The sequence below is a fragment of the Alligator sinensis genome, unplaced genomic scaffold (assembly GCF_000455745.1).
Source record: "Alligator sinensis unplaced genomic scaffold, ASM45574v1 scaffold853_1, whole genome shotgun sequence".
Lineage (NCBI taxonomy): Eukaryota > Metazoa > Chordata > Crocodylia > Alligatoridae > Alligator > Alligator sinensis.
The window spans coordinates 560,477-587,344 of NW_005842005.1; the positions used below are offsets into that span (position 1 = coordinate 560,477).

Here is a 26,868-nt window from a genome sequence, read left to right on the forward strand (position 1 = left end):
GGCAGAAAGAGAGGTTTGCAACAGAACACCACATATCTTTTTCAGATGTTTATTGATTTAAAGCAGGGGTCAGCAACGTTTTTGAGCAGTGCCAAAAACACCCGCAACCTTAACTTGTAAGACGTTGGCATGGCAGGGGCAGACAGTGGAAGAACTAAGAGGGACCTGATCCTTGTTTTGGGAGCGCAGCCCCAGCCCCTTCCCCACTCTCTTCACCGAGGCATGCATGCCAAGCAAAATGTCTTTGTGTACTACACTCTGGCACCCATGCTGGGGGTTGCCTACTCCTGGTTTAAACTATATCAAGTTGTCTGGCTAAAAATAGATGCATATGTTTGAAAGCATGCAGTAGGTGAAGAGTTGCACATCTCCGTAGAAGACAACGCTCCATTAAACTGCTTTATGCACTGTAAAAACATGATGGGGCTGAAAGATCATAACCAGCTGCCAATGAGACTGTTCAGTGGAATATCCTTCTCTGATCTTTCTTAAAAGACACAACAAACCATAACTCCTTTCACCAACCCCCCACATTTCACTGCAAGAGACTTGGTAAATGATCAAGGATACCAGTCAGGAGCTGAACCATACAATAAATTGTCTCCTTAGCACACGATGGGAACAGTTTTAACGTTGCTGAACTAGAAACACTATTTTCCAGGTTTTCAGAGTCTTCCATCCCCAGATAATACAGCACAGATCTAAAATATTTTCAGCCACTGGATGTGACCCTGTTGTATTTTAGCAAGTTTAGAAAGAGACACAAGCAGCATGATCCACTACTGGTAAGTGTGATTCTATGTTAACAAGGTGTTTGATATACCACTTTGCAGTCACTATTTTGATTATCAGCAGAAACACTGCAGTGAGCATCTTTTGTGAATGGAAACTAGAACATGCATTATATCAGGATAAACACCCACTTATTGATTATTGCACATCAGAGACTAGTAAGACTTCTCCCCCGTCTTTCTCCTAGTTCATGTTTAATTTGTTTTTAGAATTTCAGTTTATAAAGAAAAGAAAGCAAAGCTTCCTGCCTCCCATACACACACACAGATGGCATATACATGCTGCCTGTTCCCAGTGAACCAGCTAACTGATCTCGCAGCCTAAGATTATAAATCAACCCCATTGCGTGAGGTCCAGGAAACATCCCAATCCCTATTGATAAACCAAGACTTTGGTGAATTTTCCTTAACTAATGCATCTAGTTAGGAAGCAAACAAGCTAAAATAGCATCATAGTAAAAGAATTCCCATTTTAAAGACAGGCCTTAATTAAGCCAAATGACAGGCTGTCATGTTACGCATGCACCCAGGCCAACATGTTCACTCAACTCAGGTGCAGTCCATTACAGGCAAGCCCCGCTTAACGCTGTTTCACTTAGCACTAGTTCACTATAACGCTCATTTGAAATTAATACCCGATTTCACTTGGTGCTCAGCAAGTTTTCTTATAATGCTCTGTCACCATCTTGGCTCATTAAAAACAATTGTGGTTGACATCTTGTTGAATACTTTCGGTTTTGCTTAATGCTCATTTTGCTTAATGCTCAGTTTTTTAGGAACCAATTAAGAATGCTAAGTGGGGGTTCCCTGTATTGGCATTTAGAGAGGTAGTAATACCCACCAGCAACACACTACCTCAACAAACCAACTCCTACCATTCACAGAGCCATTCACAGGGCTGGGCTCTTCTAGTGTTCAGACAGCGGGGGGGGGCGGAGGTGGGGGGGGGGGGGGGGGGGGGGTATTATGCCACCCTAGTAGGCCTCCTGTGCCCGCGTTAGAGAACAATGTTTCCTTCAGCAGAACAGAGAGTAAAATCATAGAAGTCATTCTTGTGAGCCAACATGCACAAACACAAAAACAAGCCTTATATGGTACAAAGGAAGTGTAGAGAAGCCAGTCTGTTATTCTGTCCTGAGGAAACAATCCAACGTGCACATGACAGCACAGACTCAAAACGGCAGAGTAAGGCTGGACTCCCCCCAGCGTCACGCTATTCTCACTTCAACCAAGACTTAAACAAGGTTTAATATTGAAAAGGTCCAAAAAGTACTCAAAGTGAGATCTAACTTTAGCACAGTTTTGCAATGGCCCTCATTTCACTCATCTAAAATAACTACCGTTATTTGTATGATCTGATAAAAACAATAGGCTCCAAGTAGGAATTTAAACAGAAGAGAACACGCCACCCTTCCCTTGTGCCATTCCCATTCTAGCTGGTATCAGGTGGGCAGCAGGCGCGCAGCCATTCACCTTCCCACATATCCCACGGCTGCAGTAGTGGAGTGAGATGGGTTGTCAGGCGAGACGATGGCTCCAGAATCTGCCACCTGCTTTTCCGCAGCTTCCCTACAGTGGAGCCTTCCCACTAGCTTCTCCTGCTTCTTCCTCATCTGCTTTCCCCTCACAGAACAAATCAGAGGAGCAATCCTTTGATTTCCATTCTTCCCCCTATGTAAAAAGTCTTAGGCCTTCAGCTTTCACTCAGCATGGTATCAGAAAGAACAACCATAGTGAAAGCTAGCTCTTTCAGAGCAGTGCATTTGGGTAGCACAGCTAGAGTCAGACAGTTAAAATACTTGACAACTTTTATATTTAGCATTGCTGTGCAGGCGGAAATTAATTAGTAATTGGCATTTTGCAGCACTGAGAAGCACTTAAAGAAGGAAAACAAGGATTTCAAGCTTTATGCTGAAAGTGTTCCTGGTCACATCAGTTTTATAGAGAAATAGGACACAGGCAAGCCCTGGGAAACTCTTAGAAAAAAAAATGTGTGAAAGTATCATATTCTATCTTTAAAAAAATGCATAAATTATGCTGTTTGTTGAACAAGCAGAACCATTTAAGCTCTTGATGTCAAACTGAACCTCTCAAATCTCTGATATTCTTATAAGCACAAAAAGGAATCTCTTTAAACCTTGTCAAGTAGCATTTGCTAAATATGAAGTAATTTGATTTCATATTATTAGTGCAGGTTTTGCTGCCATTCCCATCTTAAGATTTACCAATGCTGATGAAGCAGCTATCATGTAGCATACAATCCTTTAAAGAGTGAGAAAGAATGGCTCCAGGAGTGAAATCGAATTCTGATTTGGAAACACATGTTAGTATAAAACCAAAGTAGCAGATATTAGCACTATCGCTTCTTCATTCCTGACTAGCAATGTTTAATAAAGTAGGAAATGCAAGTGTCACTGCTTCTGGAGAGTTCCTGGAATCTGAAGATGCAATTGGGTAGGTACATTAATAAAATAAACAGCTGGATTGAACTATCCGTTATCACAGGAACTTGAGAATCAAATTTAGGGAAAAAATTGTCAAAGCACCATTTTTTCAAAATACGGTATTAATTATGAATCTGCAAGCCAACATTTCAAAGCAAGCTTTGACTAAACTTGCTCTGCTACAATGCTATTATATTTCAAAGAAAAGCCTTCCATTAAATTTAATTACTTCCTCCTGTGGCTTAGGAGAAAGAGCAGCTCCTATTATATTTCATTACCTTCCCCTGTGGGTTCCATGGCAAAGGTGCATAGTAAAATCTTGAAACAAAGCTACTAAGCAAATACATTTCATGTGTATGCCAATATTGCATATGCTTTATACTAATTTAGGGCATATCTGACTGCAATAACATGAGCAGAATGTTAATAGAAATATTCATATGAATAAGAAGAGCAGAACTGGCCCCGTTCTTTTGCACCCTTAATCCCTTTGAGTTCTGGTTTGTAAATAATGTTTTAGATTCCTGTGTGAAAACAAAAACCACTAAACACCAGGGTAATGTCTATTTTACATTCAAGAACAATGCATTAAATGACACCATTTGGACAATGTGTCTTGTCACTAGCTGCTAAACTGTATTCACTGCTGATCCATTAGAGAAACTCACAATACTGCTTTTGTGCTTTATATTTAATCTCTTTTCAGTCAGTCAAATTACAATACTCACAGCTTAATGTGGAGAATCAGTGAATCCTACAATCCTTGAGCACTCCTCCTGTCTAGAGTTGAGGAAAGGAAAGTTGAGAAGGGACAAGGACAGTGCTACAGAAACAGAATAATTCTTTACTGGTTCTTCAGATTATGTCTTTAGTCCCTTGAAACACAGTGTAATGCCATTAAGGACCCACCTACAGCCAGAGAGGAAACAGCGCGAGCCCATTTGATGGGAATACTGGCCTGATGTTACGGTGCCCTTCCAAGTAATGGGAAATCCCTTTTCAAAACTTCAAAAACTTCATCAGAACTGACAAAGTAGTGACAAACTTTATAATAACTATTATTAAGTGTAGTGTGAGAGAGAGGCCTGCGTGAGGGAAAAGCAGCATCCTGATTAGCTGTCACACGTGCATATCACTTTCGGAACCAGAGACCCTTAGAAACAGCTGTTTAGTCTTTATAAACTATAAAATTCATTTTCTTCTAAGACAATAAAATGTGTTTCCTCCTAATAAATGTTAAATCTGAACAGAGGGTTTTAGGAGACCCCTCCCAGTTATACCTAAACTACAAAGGTATTTTCCATTTCTCTCCTACAAGGGGCATGTCTACATGAGACACTTAATGCTCAGAATATGAATTCTACTGTACATTAGCGTGGCTGGCAAAAACTGTGCTAATGCACATTAACATCACTTCAACAGTGTTCATCTGCACTAATGCGTAGTAGCACTGATTACAGAGCATTAAGTTAGTACCTATTATAACAGATACTAAACTACAGCACATTAATGAACTTGTAGAGATGCCCAAAGAAATTTAAATTTCATAAAGGGGTTAAATATTTCCCCAGAAACAGATTTAGAGAACTTTTCATGCAGTGCTTCACAAGATAAGGCTACAGGGTACTGGTAACTGCTAATGGTACCAATGATAACACAAAAAATCCCTTGCTTTTTGCTATCTTTTATTTGTCCAAATGTATAGTTGGGAGAGGTGTTAGGCAAGCTTTTGGTCACAAAGTGCCATTCCTCAAGTCTGAGAATGAATTACTAAAGCCGGTTTGCCTAGCTTCTATTTCCACTACAGATTGGTTCCTCAGTATCATGTTATCAGAAAATTGTAAACTGAAGATCAAAAGGTAAAAGCAATAAGAATACATGGATCCAGAACAGGTCTTGCAATTTGAAGTCAAAGTTGTTACACGGAATCCAAATCACTGCCACTGGAATCAGCACGTGGCTAGTAATAAAGCCCTCAACCAGCCTTCACTGGAGAAAAGCTCAGTAAGTCACCAGCCTAATTCAGAAGTATTGGCATGTATACAATTAGTTCTGGGAAAGCCATGGAAAGCTGAATTTTCAGTTATTTGTGAGCATCACACGCAACCCAGACACAAGATACACCAAGCGGCAAAATGAGCTACATAAGCAAAGCTGAAAAACTAAAAGCTGATTGCGCTTCACCTAGAATGCCTCAGGTAAGAGCATTCTGCTGGGAATGGCACATCAGCTAACAAGCTGCATTGCTCATGGCCAGACTTTGAAATGATCTAGAGATTTACTTCAGGATTTTTCAATAAAGTAGCCAGAAACAAAAATATCTTCAGAGGTCAGTAAGGTATAAGGGCTAAAAGCAGTTTTAATATCCCTACTGTATATGACAGCCATCCAATATCACTTCTTCCCTAAAGGCTAAAACAGTACACTCTTGTTTCTATGTTTTCTTTTAGGAGTCTACCAGCAAGGGTTTCTTCAAGTCTTATTTGGCCAGAACATCTTAAAATAAATTTAAATAGTATGGATTTAAGGTGACTATTTCAAGATCTGTGAAAGGTACAATCATCAGCAATCAATATTTCTTATTTAACAAACAGAATTCAACTTCAGAATTCAAATTCACAAGAGAGAAGGTAAAATCTATTGTTTCTTATCAAGAAACAGGCAGAAGCCAAAAACCAGAAAAAAATGTCATACCTACAAATTAGGGGTGTGCAAAATGGACAATGATTTGATTTGTTGCTTTGGATCATTGTCCCTGATTCAGTTCAGCCAAATCTGAATCTAAAGATTCAATGCTGATTTGGAGAATCAGCAATTTGGCCATAGACACAGCTTTAAATGTTTTTTCTACATACCTTGAGGTACCAGGCACGGCTTGTCAATGGGGTGATGGTGGGATGGATGGAGCATCCCACAGGAGCGCAGCCCTCCCCCCCCCCCCCCCCCCCCCCCGCCATGTGCTTGGTGGCAAACCTGGAAGTAGACCAGAAGTACTTCCGGTCGACTTCTGGGTCTGCCAGGGAGCACATTGGAGGGCCCCTGCACCCCCCAGCTTGGTGATTGGCTGTGGGGGGACCCTGGTGCCCCCCCCCCAGAACCAGGAGGCACCAGTTGCTGAACTGGGGGAAGGGGCATGGGGGAGCCCCTCCCCCCCCCACACGCTTCCCGGTGGACCCAGAAGGGGACTGGAAGTGCTTCTGGTCCACTTCCAGGTCTCTTGCTGAGTACATTGTGGAGCACCCTGAGCTCCTGTGGGATGTACCATGCGCCCCAGCATCGCAGTGCTGATGAGCTGCCTGGTACCCTGAGGTATGTAGAAAAAACATTTAAAGCTATGTCTATGTCTGAATCACCGAATCTTTCCAAATCTCTCTGAATCAATTCAGAGGGTTCCAATTCAATTCAGAGAGATTAAAGGGTCCACTGATTCGATTCAGCTTCAGAGATTTGGCCACCGAATTGGGTTGAATCTCCACCAAATCGAATCAGAGACTGAAGCTTTGCACAGCCATACTAGAAATCTCTTGCTATTCCAAGAAACTGATAAAGTCTGAAGAAATACATGCATCAAAATCCAAAATCAGAAATACAAAATATTTGCATGCGATTGTGCATAACTGCATTACGTTTAAAAAAAATAGAATTACCATCTAAAATATAAAGCTTTAGTAAGGCTGCAATGAAACAGGGGTTAATAAAATAAATACACAAGATGTTATTTTATTTATATTAAAGTGTACAAAATGATCTATACAAATATTTTACAGTATACAGCTCTCTCCAGGACTGAGGTGAGAAGAGATTGGATGGAAGACCAAGATGCATGTCAAGATGTGCAGTGGCTGGGGGTTCGGAGGCAAATTGGTTCTATAGACGCAACACTGATGTGGAAAACAAAGGATGACTGGGAAATGGAAGATGGGTGTGTTCACAGAGTAAGAGATGCCCAAAGGCTGAAGTCCCAATGGGCAATGGGAATGATTTCTATCAGAACTATCTGAAAAAAAGCATAAAGAAAGAGGAACAAGGCAGCTTTTACCTCCAAAAGCACACTGTGGGAAAAACAGGCAGTCTCAGGCTCTAGGCAAGGAGTCCTGCATCCATCTATTCACAAGTCTAACAATTCAGGAGATGCTAGACAGAGCTAGATTACAATTCATAACAAGTTTCAGACCTTAGCTACCACACTGACCTAGGCACAGGTGAAACAAAACAGCAAGACTGGAGCAGAAGCAGGGGCGACACGCAGTGGGTGCATGTGCACCCCCTACAAAAAGGCACGGTTGCCACCCCACCACCACCGCCAGCGATGTCTACAGGTGGTCTGCGATCCCCACTGGCCACTGCCAATGCTGCCGGTGGCGGCTGCGGGTGGTCGCTGACCCTTGGTCGTCACTCGTCACTCACCACCCCCTCCCCACTGCTGACAGTGCTGGCAGCATCTGCGGGAGCTCCCTTGCTTACCACCGCTGGGCTACCACCGCTCTGCTCCCGCTACCGCCACCGCCGTGCCCCGCACCCTTGTCCCCCACCCGTTGTTAATGCAAATAGCTGCAAAATACACCGTTCATTAAAAAGCTACCCGCTTTTTTAACTATTAGCAAGAGATTCTGTTTTGGGAATCAGACAGGGACAGCCACATCACATACACTGGGCAAGCATGCTAAACTTACTTTTTTTTACAGCATTTGTTCTTAAAGTTAGCAGAAACAACAGAACCTACTTCTCAGCAGAACTTTCTTCTGAGCTTTTCTGTTTGTTGGATTTTTATTTTCAAGATCCTCATGTTTCTGTCTCAGTCCTTTCTTCTTCCATCTCAAAGAGGGGCCCAAGGGATGGATAAAATAACTTGATAGATATTCATTTAGAATTTCAAGAATATAGGCACTAAATAATTACTTCTGCCATATGCTTCTGCTGAAACCATCATCAGCAAAAGTAGTTGTCAAGCCCCTAACAATAATTAGGACTGGGTTGCATACAGACTGTGCACTGGTAAAACTATTTCAATTAGGGGCACAAATTTTTAAAGCAAAGTTGCTATACCAGAATTACTCCTGGGATGCAAGTAAGTCAGTATGAAGAGTCTTATTCTAGTATAGTTTATTTGACAGTAAATTCTATCTTTGTAAATGTTTTTATACCAATATATCTGAGCCCACCCTAGAATATTTGTATTTAATTATTCTGGTATCAGCAAACTGGTACAACCTGGGCATCAGCAAGAGTAGACTTTATATTTTTTATATATATAAATAAAAATTACTGGGACAATTCTCACTTCTTATGTTATGTACCTATCCATCAATCTATCTATATTCTTATATGGATGCAGAGGAACACTGCATGTATAATTTAGCTCATATTCACAAGTTTACCCTTATAGCCATTTTAATGAAAAATGTTTAAATACTATAAAAGCCTATAGATCTCCCACTTTCTGGTGGCTTACGATGGTTTAATTTGAACTCTGTAAATAACCTAATGTAACACAACCCAAAAAACCTGAAGCAGGTGGCAGCATAGATGATCCACCAAGACTAGAGAGTGGACATCTATGGGCCCTCTTGGCACCATTTAGCACAGCTGACCATGACATTGCTGCCATCTGAGAGACAGCAAAGTAATTCTTTAAAACAGTTCTAGTCATCCTATATGACACACCCTCCTTCACCAGACCTCTCATTTGTGGAGTCCCAAAAGGATCATTTCCCCTCCAATCCCTTTTAAACTAATACTGCATATGCTCCCCCTGGGGAGAACATGAGAGGATGAACACCTGACAGGTATTAGTCACTCTATTCAGAGCACCCTGGAAGGTGTCAGGAGCCCTAAACTGAGGACTCCTCAATTTACGTCTCCACTGACTGCCTTTCTTGCATGCACACCAACCTTTGACTTCTTTACTGTTCTTTCATCCAGGAAGAGCACACACCAACTGCAGATGATTCCTCAGCCTGATGAAAGGTATTTAAACCTGAAAGCTTACAAAGAAGAATTTTTCCAACTATGAGTTGGTCTAATAAAAGATATCAAATTTACCCAAAGAACCATGTCTGCCTATGTCCTTAGACCAACACGGCTACAACCTATACCCCAGGAGCTCTAACAGGCAGCCCAGCCAGGACGAATTGCCTAAATGATCAAACCTACCTGAGACTCTAACTCAGGGGTGGGCAAAATACAGCCCATGGGCTGAATCCAGCCCACCAGGCAATTCCATCCAGCCCATTTGGCCCCTCCATAAGCCCCCTGTAAACCCTGACTCCCGCTGTACTCTACAAGCGGTGCCTCCATGCAGGAGGTGCAGCTCTGGTTGCTAAGCAACTACCCCCCACCCCAGCCTGGTCTGCCCTGCTCCAGCCCCAAGCCAGGGGGCCTGAAAGACAAGGAGCCTCTGCCTGGCAGATCTTGTGCCTGCCCCCTCTCCCCTCCCCCTGGGGCTGTTCCCAGTCCTCCCTGTCTGCAAGAGTGGGAATTCAGGTATGGACCCCACTGGGCCAGGGTCGGGGCTGGGACTGCTAGGGGAAAGGGGGTGGGAGTACGGAGAGCTGTGCACTATGGGGCTGGGCTTAGCTGGGCTGGCCTTGCACAATGCTGGAGCTGTGCACTGTGGGGCTGGGTCAGGCTGGCCCCACATGCTGCCACCATGTGTGGCTGGGGACTGGGTGGGAGTGCAGGAGCTATACACTATGGGCCTGGGTGAGACTGGCTCTGCTTGCTGCCATTATCTGCAGCTGGGTACTTGGGCAGGAGCATGGGAGTTGCATGTTATGGGACCAGATGGGGCTGACCCTGAACACTGCCACCACATGCATAGCACCCTCTCCCCAAAAGGAGTACTTCTGGGGGTAAAAGGAGCTCTTCTGGTGGCAAAGGTCTGGGGTTAGGGGCGGGACTTCTGGTCCCAAGATGGTGGTCAGGGGGCGGGACAGCTGTCAAGGGGCAGGGCTAACCTTGCAGCCCTTGACAGCTCACCAAAACCCATTAAGCAGGCCTCCAACTGAAATAATTTCCCACCCCTGCTCTAATTGGAAGTCCTATTCTGCTAATAAACCACTGTTAGGGCGTTCTGATCAGCTACTGGGGAGAGCAGCCTCCTCATTTAAGTGCATCTGTGGCAACAGAACTTCTGGCTGGCCTGCAGTGGTAAACCATCCTGGACCCTGTGATCTTTGGTTTTCTGACTTCCAACACTGCTTGGCTCTGCCTCTCGACTCTGTCCCTGGATTTGGTTATTTGGTTCCTGACTTGGTCTGTGACTTGGACTCTGCTCCAGGAATTCCCCCTTGATTTGGGTACTTGGGACCCTACTGCTTGCCACCTTCCCCCACCACAATGTCCTGTGTACCTTTGGGTCCCCCAGCTCCCATCTCTGGCCCTCTCCTGGTGACCCACCGATCACCTACAACCTAGTCCTTACAGAAGGTACACATTACTTACCCATGTATTCACTGGTAAACACATTACAAATGCTAAATAACACTCCGTTGTTTTAAATTTACTGAATGGAAACTATAGGTGAAAACCAAAAAAAAACAAAAACAAAACCAAAAAAAACAACAAACAAAACAAAAAAAAATCCACAGAAATCTCTCATTTCCATTTTCCTGGCCTTAATAAACTTGACATGTTTAGCCAGTTCCACAATACAAGATGTGTGTTTTGGGGGTGTATTTACTGTCAACTTACCAAGTGTAAGGAAGAGTACATCTATGGTACATTGCAAATGTTTTGATACAGTACGAGCAGTCCTCACACTTATGACAGATTACGTTCCTGGAAAAGGCGCTGTAAATCAAGATTATGCAAGTCAAATCTGATATTCCCATAGAAACAATGTTATAATAGGGGGTTACGTTCCTGACCAAGGCCCTGATGCCCAACTTTTTATAGAAATTACCATAAACACCATATTTAAATCAACTATATAATCAACTATAAATGATATACACTATACAGGACAAAGCTTTCTAAAGCATACTGTATATAAATCGATTAAACAGGGCAATACAGTAACTAATCACATTACATTTTATTTAGTCGGAAGGTGAAGGAACACCTTCATCAGTGTCATGGAATTCAGAAGGGCTTCTTTGGGGAGATTTTGGGGAGACTTAGGGCCTCTTGATGGCTTTTTGAGAAACTGATCCAGGGATGTTTGTTTTGCTGCCCTCTTTTTCTCATTGTAAATTTCCCTGTAGTGTCGTAAGTGTGAGAATCCAGTGGCGTAAGTAATAACGTGGGTGTAAATGGTGGAGCGCCGCAAGTGCGAATTGCTGTAAGTCGAAATGTCGTAAGTCGAGGACTGCCTGCATGTCAGAGAAGAGGAGTTTGCTCTATCCTATGATGTTTCACGTCACACTATAATGTGCCATGTTGCTTAACAGTTATAATGAGGATTAAGAAAAATGAATGGGATCTAATCAACAAAGCTCGTGTGTGGATCAAAGACAAACTTTTTCCAAACAGCCTGCTCTGTCTTTAATATGATTCCCTACCAGTGACTATGTACACAACTCCATACAGTCTAGAGAAAAAGCAAAAAAGACAACATCTGGATGTCATATGCTTCAGTGCTTAAAGGTGAATTGCAAAGCATAAACAGTTTTTTGCCTTCCACTGCTTCATTATCACATACAGTAATGACTTTTAGAACCTGAGGTAGGTCCTAACTTATATTTGTTTCTGAGAGGATGCTTACTTACATCTTTATTAAAATCAAGCTAAATCAGTATAAATACTGTAAATCAATATAAGTATATTTATACAGGAGTTATTTCCCAAGCTTAACTAGAGTGATTTTAAAACCAATCTGAGCTAAACTAATGTCTATTGTGTGCATGAAAGCCTTAGGCTGGCTAGACAGTTGCTTTCCCATCATTATAAAGACAAAAACAAGATGTTTGGGAAAAAATGATTACACATCATAGAGGAACACACCCCACATTTGTAGATTATCTCCAAGCAGCAATAAATACAAGGACCATGCTCACTAGCCCATCAACCAAAAGATAAACTATGCTGTAGAACTGCTGCCCTCTCTGAGGCCAGTAATAGTGTTCCCTTCAGAGACATTTGGAGGAAAATTGCTTTTAGGTGTTGAACTATTACAGCCATTAGTGCCGAGTCAGTCACTTATGGAATCCCTTTTTTGTGTCAAAAATGATGAAAATTATTTTTTATAGCTGTCAGGATTTCATTTTAATCAAATTTGCAAGAATTCAGCCTAATAAAAGACATTCCATGTTTCTTATAATGTAATCCATAAAATTTTGTGTGACAAGTGAGTGCCATTGGGCCAGGCTACAGCCCATTCTAAATTTGAATAATTCACAATGTGTTAGTTTATCTTTCATTCAGTTTGGATAGCAATTCCACTCTAAACATTTCAGAGAATGACCAGGAAAAATAATGCTTTAGATTCCAATAAATTAGTTTTTTTTAATTGCTGTTTCCTATGACCTGTTATCATTTTATTGTGCAATGGAAAGTTAATTTCAGGATCCAAGACTATAAACAGATGTCTTCTTTGGAGCAAAATCAGTTGTGCCAGGATGCGTCCCAGCACAGCTGATCCACTTCACTTGCATCTACAGACATTGGTGGGGTTGCTGTCCTGCCAAGTCAGGTCCCTACCACTCCCAGTGCTTCTAGGGCCAGACCCTGTAGGGCACAGCACCTGGAGCTGTTATCCTAACTTGGGAGCAACTCTGCAAGTGGGTTCCCCTGCTCACAAGGGTGTGCCCAGAGTCAGGGTGTGGCAGCGCAATACATGCTCTCACAGGGCATTTATCTTCCCAGGGCACACAAAACCTCAGAAACATGTGCTGGCCATGCAAAGGCAAGAATTGTCACACACTCAAGTTTGGCACTTGCAATATGACATCTGTTTGCTTGACTTTTGTGCCATTCAGAGCTGTCTTGTGGCCCAAGAGAACAGGAGTCAGTTGACTTAACAGGAACATCAAAAATGAGGGGGAAAAAATGACCAAGCTTAGGTATCAATTAGATCAGTGATTTAAATTCCATCTTCAGAAGAGGGAGCTCAGCTCCCAGGGATTCTGAAAGAGCACCGTGTACACTTCTTGTGTTCTTGAAAACAAAGGGAAAGTGCTACAGCAAGAGGAATTAAGGGGCAAAATATTCTCATATTGGCAGAGGGATTTTTAATGCTCTTCTTCATCGTCTGCTTGCATTTACCTGTTGTCTCTCATCTTACACTTCCATTGTGCAAGCCGTTTGGAGTAAGGCGCATCTCTTTATCCTGTGTTTGTATAGTGCTTAGTTTAATAAGATCTTAATCCATAACTGGAGCCATAAATATGGCTAACACAAATCAGTAAAAACTGGATAATTAATGAAAGGACTATGCTGCATGGGAGACTCTTCTTCCATCAGCATCTACATTCACCAGCCCAAGATCTCTTAAGTGTTTTACAAATACTAATTAAGCTTCAACACCTCCATGCATTTAAATTTGACCTGAACCTAAATTCCTTACTTAAAATGAATAGTTTTATAAAGAATATGATAGGTCTTACAAAACAAGCTGCTGCTATTCATAGGAGACAGAAGTCTTATCTTTATTATGCTACTCTGCATAGCTAGAAAAATAAATGGTTTATAGGGTCTTGTTTAAATAGCCCATATCCCAAATAAAGAAAACAAGTCATGACACTGTATTCCAATTCCAATCAAACTTAAAAAAGCAAATAGAATTGCTTTTAACTAAACAATGCAACTTACTTTGCTCTAAGGTTACCATATTTCCAGTTCCAAAAATGGGGACATCTCTTTGGCAAGGGGTGCCCCCAACTCCTAACATAGCCCCCCACTCCCTCTAGTTCCCTTCTCAACCACAGCCCCCCTGGCCCTGCTGGTGCCCCTCACTCAACCTGTAGTTCCTCATCCCTGCTGCTGCCCCACTCTCACTCCTGACCCACAGATCTGTGGCCCTACCGGTACCCCTCAGTCCCAACTCGCAGCTGCCTGCTCCCCACAGCCCTGCTGGAGAGGGCCTCCAGCTACCACCATCCAAATCGGGCCAGAGTACAGCAGCTGCAGTGGCTCCAGCTCATACAGGCAGTGGGAGGGTGAGTTCAGCCCTGGCATGGCCTGGAGAGAAGACTAGTGGCACCCTCTGCCCTGGGCAGAGGCTGCTGTGCCACTCTGGGCAGTGTCTCCTGGCCACCCCATCCCTAGAAGCATGGGCACCAGTCCTGGTGCTGCTGGCCTGGTTGCACGGCTCTCCACTGCCCCCAAGGCCCTGTTCTGCCCCTTTCACTCGCTGGAGAGGCAGGTGCTTCTCCCTGCCCCGCTGCAGCCCCAGCACGCATGCACCTTTCCCCAGTACCAGTAGGCACCCCCCCACACACACACACCCCCTCAACACATCCCTGACACACACACAGAGCCCCCTAGACAACCCCCACCCCCACTAGACTTACCTGCATCCAGCTGCTGAGGCTGCTCCCACCAGCCTGTCTGGCTGTATGCCAGCCATGTACATGTGTGCACACAGACACACATGGTGCCCCCTGCCTCCAATCACCCCAAGCAGCTTTAAAGAGGAAAACACACATTTTTCTGCAGCAAACGGAAAACCCCACTCCCTGGTAAACATACACGCTGCTAGAATAAGCTGGGAAATGCAGTTCTACCAGGAAAATCTCAGACACTTATTCCTATTTCAAAAAAAGCCACCCAGACAGAGACTGGAGGACCCAAAAACACAACATGTCCAGGAAAATCTGGACATATGGTAACCCTACCTTGCACCTGTGAACTGTGACTGTGAAAGCATTGAGTTTATTAAAATAACCAGATGTAATCAAATAATATTTTTGTTGGTAAAGCAGCTAATCAGCTATCAACTACTTATTTAGGTTGCTCCATGCATAGTAATACTGAACTGGAGGTCACCTCCAGCCTGGTGCATTGCTGGTTGATTTAAAGACTGAAAATTTCCATTATAACCGACTCTCCATATGTGCAATTCTGAGAACCAACCTTTTTCTAAATGAAGGTGCCATTACAGAGTGTGTGGAGATGAGTGTTCTCTGGGTCCTGCTACACAGATGTCTTATCTGCTCCAACAAATCCTTTACAAGGATGATCTTTAAAACCATATACAGTACTCTTTACATGTCAAACAACCACTATTATTCTAGAAATTGTCTCTAAAGAATGTGACCCACATAGCATAATTGTATGAAAGGTTATACAAAAAAAAAGGCTGCTAAGAGCTGGTATTACTCCTTGAAGAGAGTAATAAAACAGGCACTCATTACATAGCATCCATTTTGTCATTAACTCCATTTAAACTGAAACAAACCAGGTAAAAGGGTTCCTGATGAGTTCAGCTCAGCTTGTATTTTCTCAAAGCTTTTCCCCATGAAGCATGTCAGAACAGAAAACTGAAATAAAAATACTGGCTAACTGGATCCATGAAATGTGAAAAATGGCAACTTTGGAAACTGAAGACTAATCTCTTACATTTTAAAATGGCCCTTTTAATTCCTAGAGATGCATTCCTAAGCATGTAAACATAGGAATGTTTTTACCCACAGTGGAAAATTGAGCAGCCTGAAAAATATTGCTTCATTTTATGCCAGAATATTATATTAAACTGAAACTATGGGTAATGCCCAGAATCTTCTGTATGCAAGGATCTTCTCATATGGAAGGAAACTGTCAAGCATGCTCCTTCTGCGGGACACCAGAGTGCTCTTTATGGTTGGGAAAAAAAAAAAACAAAAACACACTGATGAGAAAGTGTTCAGTGGGTGTGGCAGCATGGACCTTATTACCCTCCCCATCATGGGGAAATCATCCTCTTTAAAAAAAAAAAAAAGGGAAGAAGAGGTAGGTCCCACGGTCAAATACCCTACCAGGCAAAGTGTAAACCAGTGGTTCTCAATGTTTTTTTAGACTCAAGACTTCCTTCAGAAAATGTCAGCTCTTAGTTTTCAATTGACTATTTACTACATAAAAATAGTAGAGAAATTCTTCTACTGCAAAGAACTCAGAAAGACCCCAACAAGTCCAAATGCTTTTAACACTACAGATTACTATTTGAAGTAGCTGGATTTATCTTGTGAAGGATATCAGCACACTTAAAGGTGTTAGCATTGTGTGGCACATTGCAACACCCCTGAAAGGATTTCAAGGCATCCCAGGCTGACAACCCTGATTGAAAATCACTGCTGTAAACTGCCAGGAAGAAGAGGTAGGAGACACACCAGGGATGAATATCAACAAGTATGGTCCTCTTCATGTTAGCTCAGCTGTCAGGGACATGGATGGTCCAGACCCACTGTCTGCTCTATAATATTTTTAAAGCATACATCAGTTGGATAATGGATATTTATATTAAATTTTAGTTTCAAATGAAGTAACTCATAACTACTACATATATGCATGACTGGCTTTGCACTCTATCTGTGTCTCCATTCCCCTGAAGCCTTCTCTTGTCCCTCTATACAACAGGCTCTGATAAATCTGGTCCCCACTCCAAAGTTCCTACTATCACTGCAGGGTCAGGGTGGAGAGAAAAGCAAACTTCTTACTTCTGACAATACAGAAACCATCTGTGAGGTATTATCTGTGAGCTTCCTCGTGTAGACTGACTCTCATGGGACAAGTGATCACATTAGCAAGTTAGTATCTAAAGTGACAAAGACACTGGAGCTTACACCTTCAGCTTTTAGCCTTTCCACCTCTCCAATCAAGCATCAGCCAACCTGGGCAATACAGAAAACTGAACTCACCTTTTCTCTTTTAGCCCCAAAAGTACAGGTTTAGCATTTTCCTCAAAAATAGTAACATTATTTGTCTTCCGGTACTCTTCAGAGACTCTAGTCAGCTGTAGGTCCTGTAGACAATGACCAGTCTCGGAAGGAGACCATTTTTGCCCAAAGGGGTTACGTTCTAGGTTAAGAGAAGACACAACTCATTGGCTTAACTAAACTAACAGAATTGTGGGGAAAAGGCATGTAAAAAGGACAGAACAGTGGTGCTCAACCTTTGGCCCCATGGCCCAGATGAGTGGAGCAGGGCTGGTCTCCAGTTCAGATCACACCACACATACCAACATTGGGCCCTGGAGCCTGCAAGTGGCTCCTCCTGTCAGGATTGATTCCTGGGGCCCTATACCACCCCCTATCACTCAGACTGATCTCAGGGGCCTGGCACTACCTCCTCCTGGCTACCCACACCAAGATTTAGTCCTGGGACCCAGCACTGGCCCCTCCCAGACCCCTGCATGCTGAACTTAGACCCTGCGGGGTCTGACACCCAATCCAGAGCATAGGGCCCAGGACTCCCCATGAGTCCAGAAATTTGGAGGTGGGAGGAGTGGTTCTACCACTCTCCCCACTGCCAAATTTCCAGTGTAAGGGGGAGCCCATAAGGCTGGATGTCATGAGGCTGTGGGCCAGAACTGGCCCATGGGCCAGAGATAGAAGAATATACTTGATGGCTTACTATGACCCCAAACCAGCAGAGCACTTACCATAGGCATGTGCTTAAGTGTATTGATGGATTGTAGCCTACATGTAATTTAAAAAAAAGAAAAGTACTTTCAAACCTCATAGAAGACAGCAAAGTGAAGCAAACTGGGTGAAGGAACAGTTTAGAGAGAGGAGGTAAACTGGAACTCAAATAAGTTTGCTACCAGGAAGAGATTATGCTACTGTATTGGGCCAGAGCCAAGGGGCCCCTTCCTACTGCCCAGAGAAGGGCTAAAGGCTTTTGTTTGTTTAGTACAAGGTATTTTCATATATAAAAGCCTGGTTGAGGATCATCTTAGGGAGTAAAGTCAGCTTGCAAGGCAGCGGGTTTACCAACCCACTTACAGGTGGTGGAGAATATGGGCAGCCTCAGCTGAGATGGATACTGAGGCTATACTACAATGGCTAGAGGGGCTGCATCAGCACCAACAACAGTTATTTCAGCAGCTCCAGCAGAAATTAGAAGAGTTTCAGCAAAGAAATGCCAAGTTTCAACGTAAATAACAAAAGAAGCAAGAACACTTTATGCTTTGGCTGCTGGACCAGGCAAAGCCTAACCCAGTTACATTATGGCTATCAGTCAGCCACCCACCTGCATAGTTTGACAGGATATATGTGCACACATTTTGCCTTCTAACATCCAAAAGCAATGCATTTATAAAATTCAAATCCCATTTACAATACAGTTTCACACAATGTGTTTCTCTCCTGCTTTCATATATTAATAGACAACCATCAATCCTCTGGGTCATGGTGTATGCGTAAGAAGTCTAACCACATGCCTAATGAATCCACATGTATAGAGTCCTGAGACCATCAAACCAAGATCTTTGATGTGTATGCCTAGGCAAGAGTATGGAAGAGTGGAGTCTGCCCAAGACCTTCCACCCCCACTTTAGACCAGAGACAGAATCCAAATGCCAGACTGAGTCCAGATATTCAGTGGCTCTGGTTGTAGTTTCTGCCAGAGAACAACAGATAAGAACTGCTGCTGACTGCCTAATGCCTCAGTGATGGTGGGTTTCTGTTAGGTTACTGTTTCTTAGACTTTTTCCAACCATGGAGAATCCACAAGGCAGTGGAGGCTAGGGTTTTGAGGTACCCTATAGTCACCTTACTCTGAAAGTTGCAACATTGTGGTATTTTATCAGAGCTGTCCTGCCATGAGCAGCCCCACCATGTTGCTACCAGGCCCTCCAGTCAGATGCAGTTTACAGTCATACCCAGGTTATATATAATCTTTGGCTTAATGCCATGTCCTAGCAATCTATAAACATGTATGAAATGCCTTCTATTCACTGCACTGTTATATATGCCACATTAATGTAGGGAAGACATATCTTTCTAGATCCTGTATTTGATTCTTAGCTACACAGGCCCACCCAAAATAAGGGAACAACTGGCAAGGCTGCAGCATGAACCTGGGAGTTATAGTAAAGAAAACACTAAATAAGAGTCAACAATGTATTATTGTTGCAGAAAATTAATAGTATACTGGCATGCATTAAAAATTATACCAGAAGAAATCATTCTTCCAAAACGGGTGAAACTTCATCTGCAGTACTGTGTCCAGTTATGGGTACCACACTTCAAGAAAGAGGTTGTCAAATTGGAAATAATGAACGAAATGTGAACAAAATGAATTAAAGGTTTCAGAAACATGACATATAAAGAAAAGAATAGAAGAAGGATTATTTTATCTAGACGAGGAAGTGTAATGGGGGAAATTGATAATGAAAAAACTTGTTTATAAAGAGGATTCATAGATTATAGAGTTGGAAGGGACCCAATGGATCATTGCATCTGACCCCCTGCCCCTGGCAGGAAAGAGGACCGAGGTCAGACAACCCCAGCCAGGTGATTGTCAAGCCTCCTCTTGAAGACCTCCAAGTTAGGTGATGGCACCACCTCTCTTGGAAACCCATTCCAGACTCTAGCCACTCTTATTGTAAAAAATTTCTTCCTAATGTCTAACCTAAATCTACACTCCACTAGTTTGCACCCATTATTCCTAGTTACTCCCTGGGGTGCTCTGGAAAACAGCGCATCCCCAATTCCCTGCTGTCCTCCCCTCATAAATGTATAGGCAGCCACAAGGTCACCCCTCAGCCATCTTTTGTATAGGCTAGGATGCAATCTATTGTTCTGTGTCTATAGGGGATAGGACAAAAAGCAAATGGGCTTAACTTGCAAGAGAACTTCTTAGCTCTGAGAGTGGTCACGTACTGGAACAGATTACTGGAGAGGCTGTGGCAGCTCTGTCACTGGAAGTACAGTTTAGACAAACATTTGGTTGGGAATGGTTTAGGCTTAGATAAATTATACTGCCTTGAATGGGGTTGGGCTAGAATCCCCTATGATGATATCTGGAAGCGACCTCAAATCTGGGATATTTTTGTGCCTAAATCTATCATATTAAATTTATAGGGTTAAAACTGTACCACAAGGACAAAACCCACTTGTGTAACAACAACAGCAAAAGATTTTGAGAACAGGAAAAACAGAAACCATGAAGAAGCCCTCCCTGTTCTCCTTGTTCCAAGTACCATCACCAAATATGATGCCTTACTACTCCAAGGTGCATTAACCTCTCTTTCCCCTCCCCACCCCGGAAGAGTACTTTGTGCCCCAAAGCTTGTCTAGCATCTCTCCCAAATGTACAGTTGGTCTGATAAAAGATATCATTAAAATAAATCATTGCCTCTCCTACATGTTGAGAGATTTGAAATGTTTTAAAATATAAGAGATCAAAAAACTGCTTTCAAGAGGTGATGTTACAGATATATACTGTAATATAAAGAGATAACAGTATATATCTGAATTCACTTTAAGAATTTCCACCCTTCCTAACTAACTCTGGAATAATCCCAGCAAATTAATTTCCTAGACACCACGGTGAAGGTTTGCAATAGCCACATTGTAACCACATTTTATCAGAAACTCATTAGTCACTACCGATACCTTCACACCATGAACTTTCATCCTAACAGTATCACTGATTTCATTGTCTCCAGCCAAGCTCTACCTTACAATTGTATCTGTTCTGATCTCACCAACCAGCATGACACTTTAAGGATCTGAGGCAGGGATTCCTGCAGTTACAATATAGTCTCAAAACTGAAGCCATTCAAAGGAACAAAGTCAGACTCAGATATCACTCCAACCTGCTCCAGTACCAACCCCAAGACAAGAACACCAGAATCCCTCTGGTTGTCACCTCTGGCCCCCATTTTAAACACAGTCATAGAACATAATTAATGACCACCAACCCCTTCTGAAGTAACAAATCTGTTCTAGCTTACAGACAGCTACCCCTCCAACTTGCAGTGGGATCTCTCAAGCAGTCTACCTAACTCGTAGCATCACCAAGACACCCAGGATGGAGCCACATGCAAGCTGTGGCCCCTCATCAATACAAACCAAATCATCACTGGATGAAATCACATAGTTATAAAATCCAAGGTTCATTCATGTGCACTTCTATCACTGCCATCACCTACTTACAGTGCCCTTTGCTGTCTACATTGGGAAAGGGCGGGGTGGGGTTAATCCCTCCATGTAAGAATGAATGAATACTGATCTGACGTCAGTTCCAGAAAGACGCACAAGCCTGTGGCAGAACACTGCATCTCCCTGGACATTCTATCACTGACCACAGAGTAGCTGCTTTTAGACGATGAAACTTGAAAAAACAACTTGAACAGGAAGTTGTGAAACAAGAAACTATCCACAGAGTAGAAGTTTGGCCTAAACAGCAACTACAGATTCTTATCCCATTACCGAAATTAGCATCTGTGACCCCTTTGTCCCTATGGGCTGTTTGCCTCTCCCAGGACTTCCCACCTCCCTTGTTGTTTGATCACTGTCTCTATTTGATGAACCATTCTGTGCATGTCCTTTCACAGCATCTGATGAAGGAAAGCTAAGCTTATGAAAGCTTATGCATCTCTATCATTAGGGGTCTACCTAATTTGAGGAGGCGGCCAGCTGATTTTGCTGACAGATCTCATGACCAGTGGTCATTTTTGTGGGCTGAGCAGGGCAAGGTCCACTCCCCCACATCTCTGATTGGGCGAGAGGCCCCAGTGGGCCCGCCCCTCGTTGCTGATTGGTTGCGAGTGCTGTTCATCATACACCCTGGCCCCTTGCCACTGACTGGTTGTGAAGACTGTCATGCAGTCCCACCCCTCACTGCTGATTGGTGGTAAGGGGCAGGGCACAAAACAGGTAGCCCTCCCAGCCAATCAGCAGTGAGGAGTGGAGGCAGCAGCCATCTTGCCAGGAGCCTTTTGTGCCAGCAGCCTCTCTCCCTCCCCCACCACCCTAGAGGGTTGCATGGCCAGGCCACAGAGCCATGAAGACTGCTGGCTCCCTTAAGGGAGCCAGCATTTTACTTTCAGTAAGTCGGGGGGAGGGTCTGCAGCAAGGTAGCCAAAATCATGGAGCCTGCCCAATTTTGCATTTTTTGTGAAAAATCACACAATTGTGAATTTGGTAGGTCCTTATTTATCATCCTTTATCCTATATTTGAACTACCATTCTTTTAATAAGAATGTGCAAGGCTGACCCATACAATGATCATTCTTAAATTTAGCATAAAATTTGGGCTTCCATACTACTTTATTTACTTCCACTATGTCAACTGCTGGTAAGCATTGATAAGCTCTGAAGTCTCAGACACAGCTAGAGAATGGTGACTTTTTAATAGCAATCATTAAATTTATCTAGTTCCCATTGTTATGGCACATGGACATCTTAATCTTAAAACAAAACTAGGGTAGGCAAAATGACCATAGATCTACCATGGTTTTTATTTTAGGACATTTTCCAGGTCTTTAAACTCCAAAATCATGGTCACTGGCAGTTTACCAGAATTAGTAAGCTTCCCTGCTTTCAGCTTCAATGCTTCCTTGCCATCTGAAGATGGCTCATTAGCAAAGATATTCTCACAGGTCTCAACTGATAGACAGACAGATGTAATACAGAAATGGCTACCTCAGAGAAGTCATCATTATCTCTAGCGCTGTCCTAGTGAGTATTTTACCTTTGATAAACCTTTAGTATTCACATTTCTATGGTAAAGGAAGTACAAAGGGCATGATTTGCCATATATCTTATTTAACATAGGTAAATCAGTCAGTTTCCAGTAGTCAGCCCTAACTTTTCCATTAGGCTAGGGACAGACATTACAGATAAACTGGGTTAAGTGATCAGAAACTAGTTTAAACCTGTAACAGAACAGATGTTCAGTGTATATAAACCAGTTTGAAAATGGCTGAAATTGGTTTGAGATAAACTTGGTTGAATGTAGTAGTATCAGACTTAACTGATTTGGCTCAAACTCATTTATTCAATGTCTGTCCCAGACCTCTTGCTGGTTTAAGCTAAACCAGACACCCCCAGCATCCCGGCATGCTCACAGGGCTGGGCAGGGATCTCTGCTCCACAGCAGAGCTGACCCCTCCCCTCTGCTCCTGGGCTGGAACTCTGGCACAGACTGCAGACACAGCAGGGCCTGCCTAGCTTCCCTCTGCCCTACCCTGCCTCGCTGCTCACTGCTTAAGCAGGAATCCTCTCCCCTCCCATTTTCCACAGCCCCATGGCCCCTAGGCATGTGGTATGCTAGCTAATGCTGAGAGGTATCTGTGTGCGTCTCTCCAATTTCACTGGGACAGGCAGACACAACAATGACTGCTTGGGGCTATTTGGAGCTAAGCAACAGGTCAGCCGGTAAGCTGTTTAATAGAAGTTTAAAGTAATGGAGAGAGCCTACTGTTTTGCTGATGAGGTGATAATCACTGTTACCAGTCTCCTGCTGGCTTGCTCACCTGTCAGTTTGCTGCAGACAGTACAAAGCAGCAGCAAAAGGGAGATTGAAAAGTTCCGTATCATCAGCAGATGCACGCACTGCATACCCCTCTTGCCTCAGAGTGCTAGCCAGGGCCTGGAGTCTGGCAACACCCCTGCCCCTTGAGCAGCCAGCGGTAAAAAGCCTGGGACTGTACAGGCAATGCATCTGCAGGACCTCCCTAATCAGAGGTCCTGTGGGAGCTTGGCCATGCCCCCACCCCTTTGCTCAGTACTGTACAAGGGAAGGGAGGGCTGCTGTAGTGCCCCCTGGCTTCTAGCCTGAGCCACTGCAAGCATGTTCCTGAATTTCCTCAGGCCAGAGAGAATGTCTGTCCAGTTACAAACTGGTTCATCCTAGCCAGATTAGACTAACCTGCAAAGATTGAATAAATTCCAGCTCACAAACACCAGTGCTTCACAAATGTCATACAAGCCTCCATACCCCTGGGAGGCTCGTATTACTACAGCCATCCTCCAAACTTAGAGCAAGAGCTTAAAGAAAGAGCATTAATTGCTCAAGTCACTGACAGAACTTGTAACAGAACTCAGAGATCCACTACTCTATCTGTCACTGAAAATCCACAAACACAGGGTAAGTTGTTTTCATGCACAAGCTACAGAGTGTAAAACACAGCCTACACAAAATGCAGGGAGGCAGTGTAAGACAGAGTGGATGGGGAGGAAAGAGGTATAACTTAGGCCACGTGTAAACAAAACACGAGGCCTGTGTGCACGACACTTTAAAGCGGGCTAAATGCTTTTGCATTTTAATGGTGTCAGTGTTTGCACACTTTGGCGGTGTACTGAGCATTAATTCAAGCTGCTGTAGGAAATTTGGTGGCGTAACGTCCCTTAAATGACTTGGGGCACAGCAAACTAAAACTACTCTAAGGAGTTTTAGTTTGCTGCCCCTACAGCTGTGGAGCGAAGCACTGGGCTCCATGCAGCTCCACGGCTCTGCAGGAAGCCCTGCAGACAGCCTGGCAGCAGCCCGGGAAATCAGGCTCCACCCAAGGAAAGCAGGAAGCCTGCCTGCCTGCCCCCTCTCCCTGGAGCCTGCCTGCCTGAGTTGTACGGGGGCCCAGTTCTTCCCTCCATGGCTGCGGTGGCCCCCGGAACCACCTGATCCAGGTGCCTAAGAGCGGGTGCCACCTGGGGGGGCGCGGCGGGTGTTGCTGCCACAGAAGGAAGCACCAGCCTCCTCCCCTCCCTGCCGGAGAGGCAGGTAAATCAGTGGTGTGTGCGCACAACCCAGGGGTTTAAATCAGCCCTAAATTGAAGTAGTGTTTTTTTTTAAATCCACCACTTCAATTTAAGACCCCCATTTAATCTACACATACCCTAAAATATGCTTGAAGTTGTAGGAAGAAGAAGATACCTTTGGGATGCAATTACAAATTTAGTTCCTATTCTCAGTTTCATCACTTAGTTTGAGTAACAACCTGAAGTCACTTTAAGGTGTCTACTGAATTTCTTTTGTAGATATTAGTTACTATATCTCACATGATGAAGCACATGTTTATAGACAAAGCGCTAAAAGAAAATACCAAGTATTAAAGTGACTATGAATCATTGGTCTAAGCCTTTAGATTATTTCTGACAGAATAGAAAGAATCTAGTCAGTCTTGCTACAAAGCTAATCTCCACATCTCTTTCACTTTTTAATCTTGTTAATACAGGCAGATGCAAGGATAAGAATTAGGCTGACTGGAGTACTGTCAGTCACAACTACCCTACCGGCTAGGAATGCCAGGATTTGAGAAGAGGAGAAAGAATAGGATTATAAAATAACAAAACAGCATAAAAAGAAGGATCTACAGAAGTCAAACTTACAGAAGTGACACAATGGCTTTGGGCCACAAGGCTTAGCGGGGAAGTGAAAAATTGTGCCTCTGGGGAAAGGAGAAGAAAGGAAAACACAGGTGTGGAAACCTTTGAGTCTTCTTGCAAAGGAAACAACTACCTTATCTTTCAGGTCCAAAGAGAGCTTTTGCATGAGAAGTTTCCAAGGAGTGAGAAGAATTATTTCTACATCAATTTTTGGGTTGGTTGCAGATGCTACCACCAATGGCATCTTATCTTTGTGAAAGCAGGCCCAATTCAGGAAGCTCCTCTGTCACAATTTATCCAATTGCTATTTTTTTCCTTCAGGTGTTACCTCCTCCTGGGAGTTAGTTACCAGGAACATTCATACAGAGGGTGGCTCAGCAAGAGTTCAGCATTGAGCCAGCCTCTGACATATTTATTACTAAAAACTTCCACAAAATACGTATGCATTGAAGAAAACTAAGATACATGCACAAACTATTTTGTGAAAAGGCACAGGGGTGGGGGAGGGGAAGACAGGAGAAAGCTGTTTGTTCCTCTAGAAAATGTAAGAAAGCAAACAAAAATCATCTTATTAGTGAGAAACAAGCACATTTATTTCTCAAAGATTATGCTGCGCAATTCATTAGCTTTGCTGCTTTTTTGGAGAGATTTACTATTCGAGCCTGTCCCACAGCTCAAAATAATCAACCCTTTGTTAAAGGAGTAATCCGACTGGAAACGAGGGAATGCTGGCAGATGGGTCTTCATGCCCTGTTTTACTTGTGAAGTGGAACAGAGTGGGTTTATGTTTTAAAATACAGGTAGAAAGGAAAAAGGCAGATTGCAAATGTGACCCATCAGCTACTTAATCTGTAAAATATGAAATGATGCATAGTGGCTCCCTGCTAGTAACAATACCATAAGGAAGCATATGTTAATTGTTCTTATTTGCCTGAACTTCCACTTTCTCCCCTCCGATTCCATACTTCTGTAGTGATGCTCATATAAAAACGGGATTTTCGTAATGACTCTTCTATCAGCAAGGAAAGCGGGTGGGAATGTCTAACAGGGAGATGGAAATACAACATAAAACTGGTGTTCACACGTGTCAGCATGTAGTTGCCCCACCTGGTGCAGTTTGGCTCCAAAATGTACTAGCATGTGGATTTGTGTAAATTCAGAAGGGGGTGTGTGCTTACGGAGCAACTTGTGCAGCTTTGTAAGTCTGAAGCCTTTTCTTTAAAGCAGCAAGCACTGCTCGTTCAGAGAAGAAAAACAACTTCCCCTTTTTTGTCCTTTGTACGGGGAAGCTGTTGCCCACATGCTATAGCTCCTGAAGGAATTCAGCTAAACAAAGTCAGCCAAGACAAGCCAGAGGCCCCGCACCCCCTTCATGCCTTCCTATTATTCTACACACAGCTTCCTTTCCACTAGCTAGCTGATAGCCTGCAGTTCTGACAA

General features: G+C 43.3%; 1 protein-coding gene across 1 annotated transcript in view; it reads right to left on the reverse strand.

Annotated features, from left to right (window-relative positions):
- The window catches only part of ST6GALNAC3 (ST6 N-acetylgalactosaminide alpha-2,6-sialyltransferase 3), a 368,411-nt gene that overhangs the window by 341,118 nt on the left and 425 nt on the right, over positions 1-26,868 (reverse strand). The gene's annotated exons all lie outside the window — the stretch shown is intronic.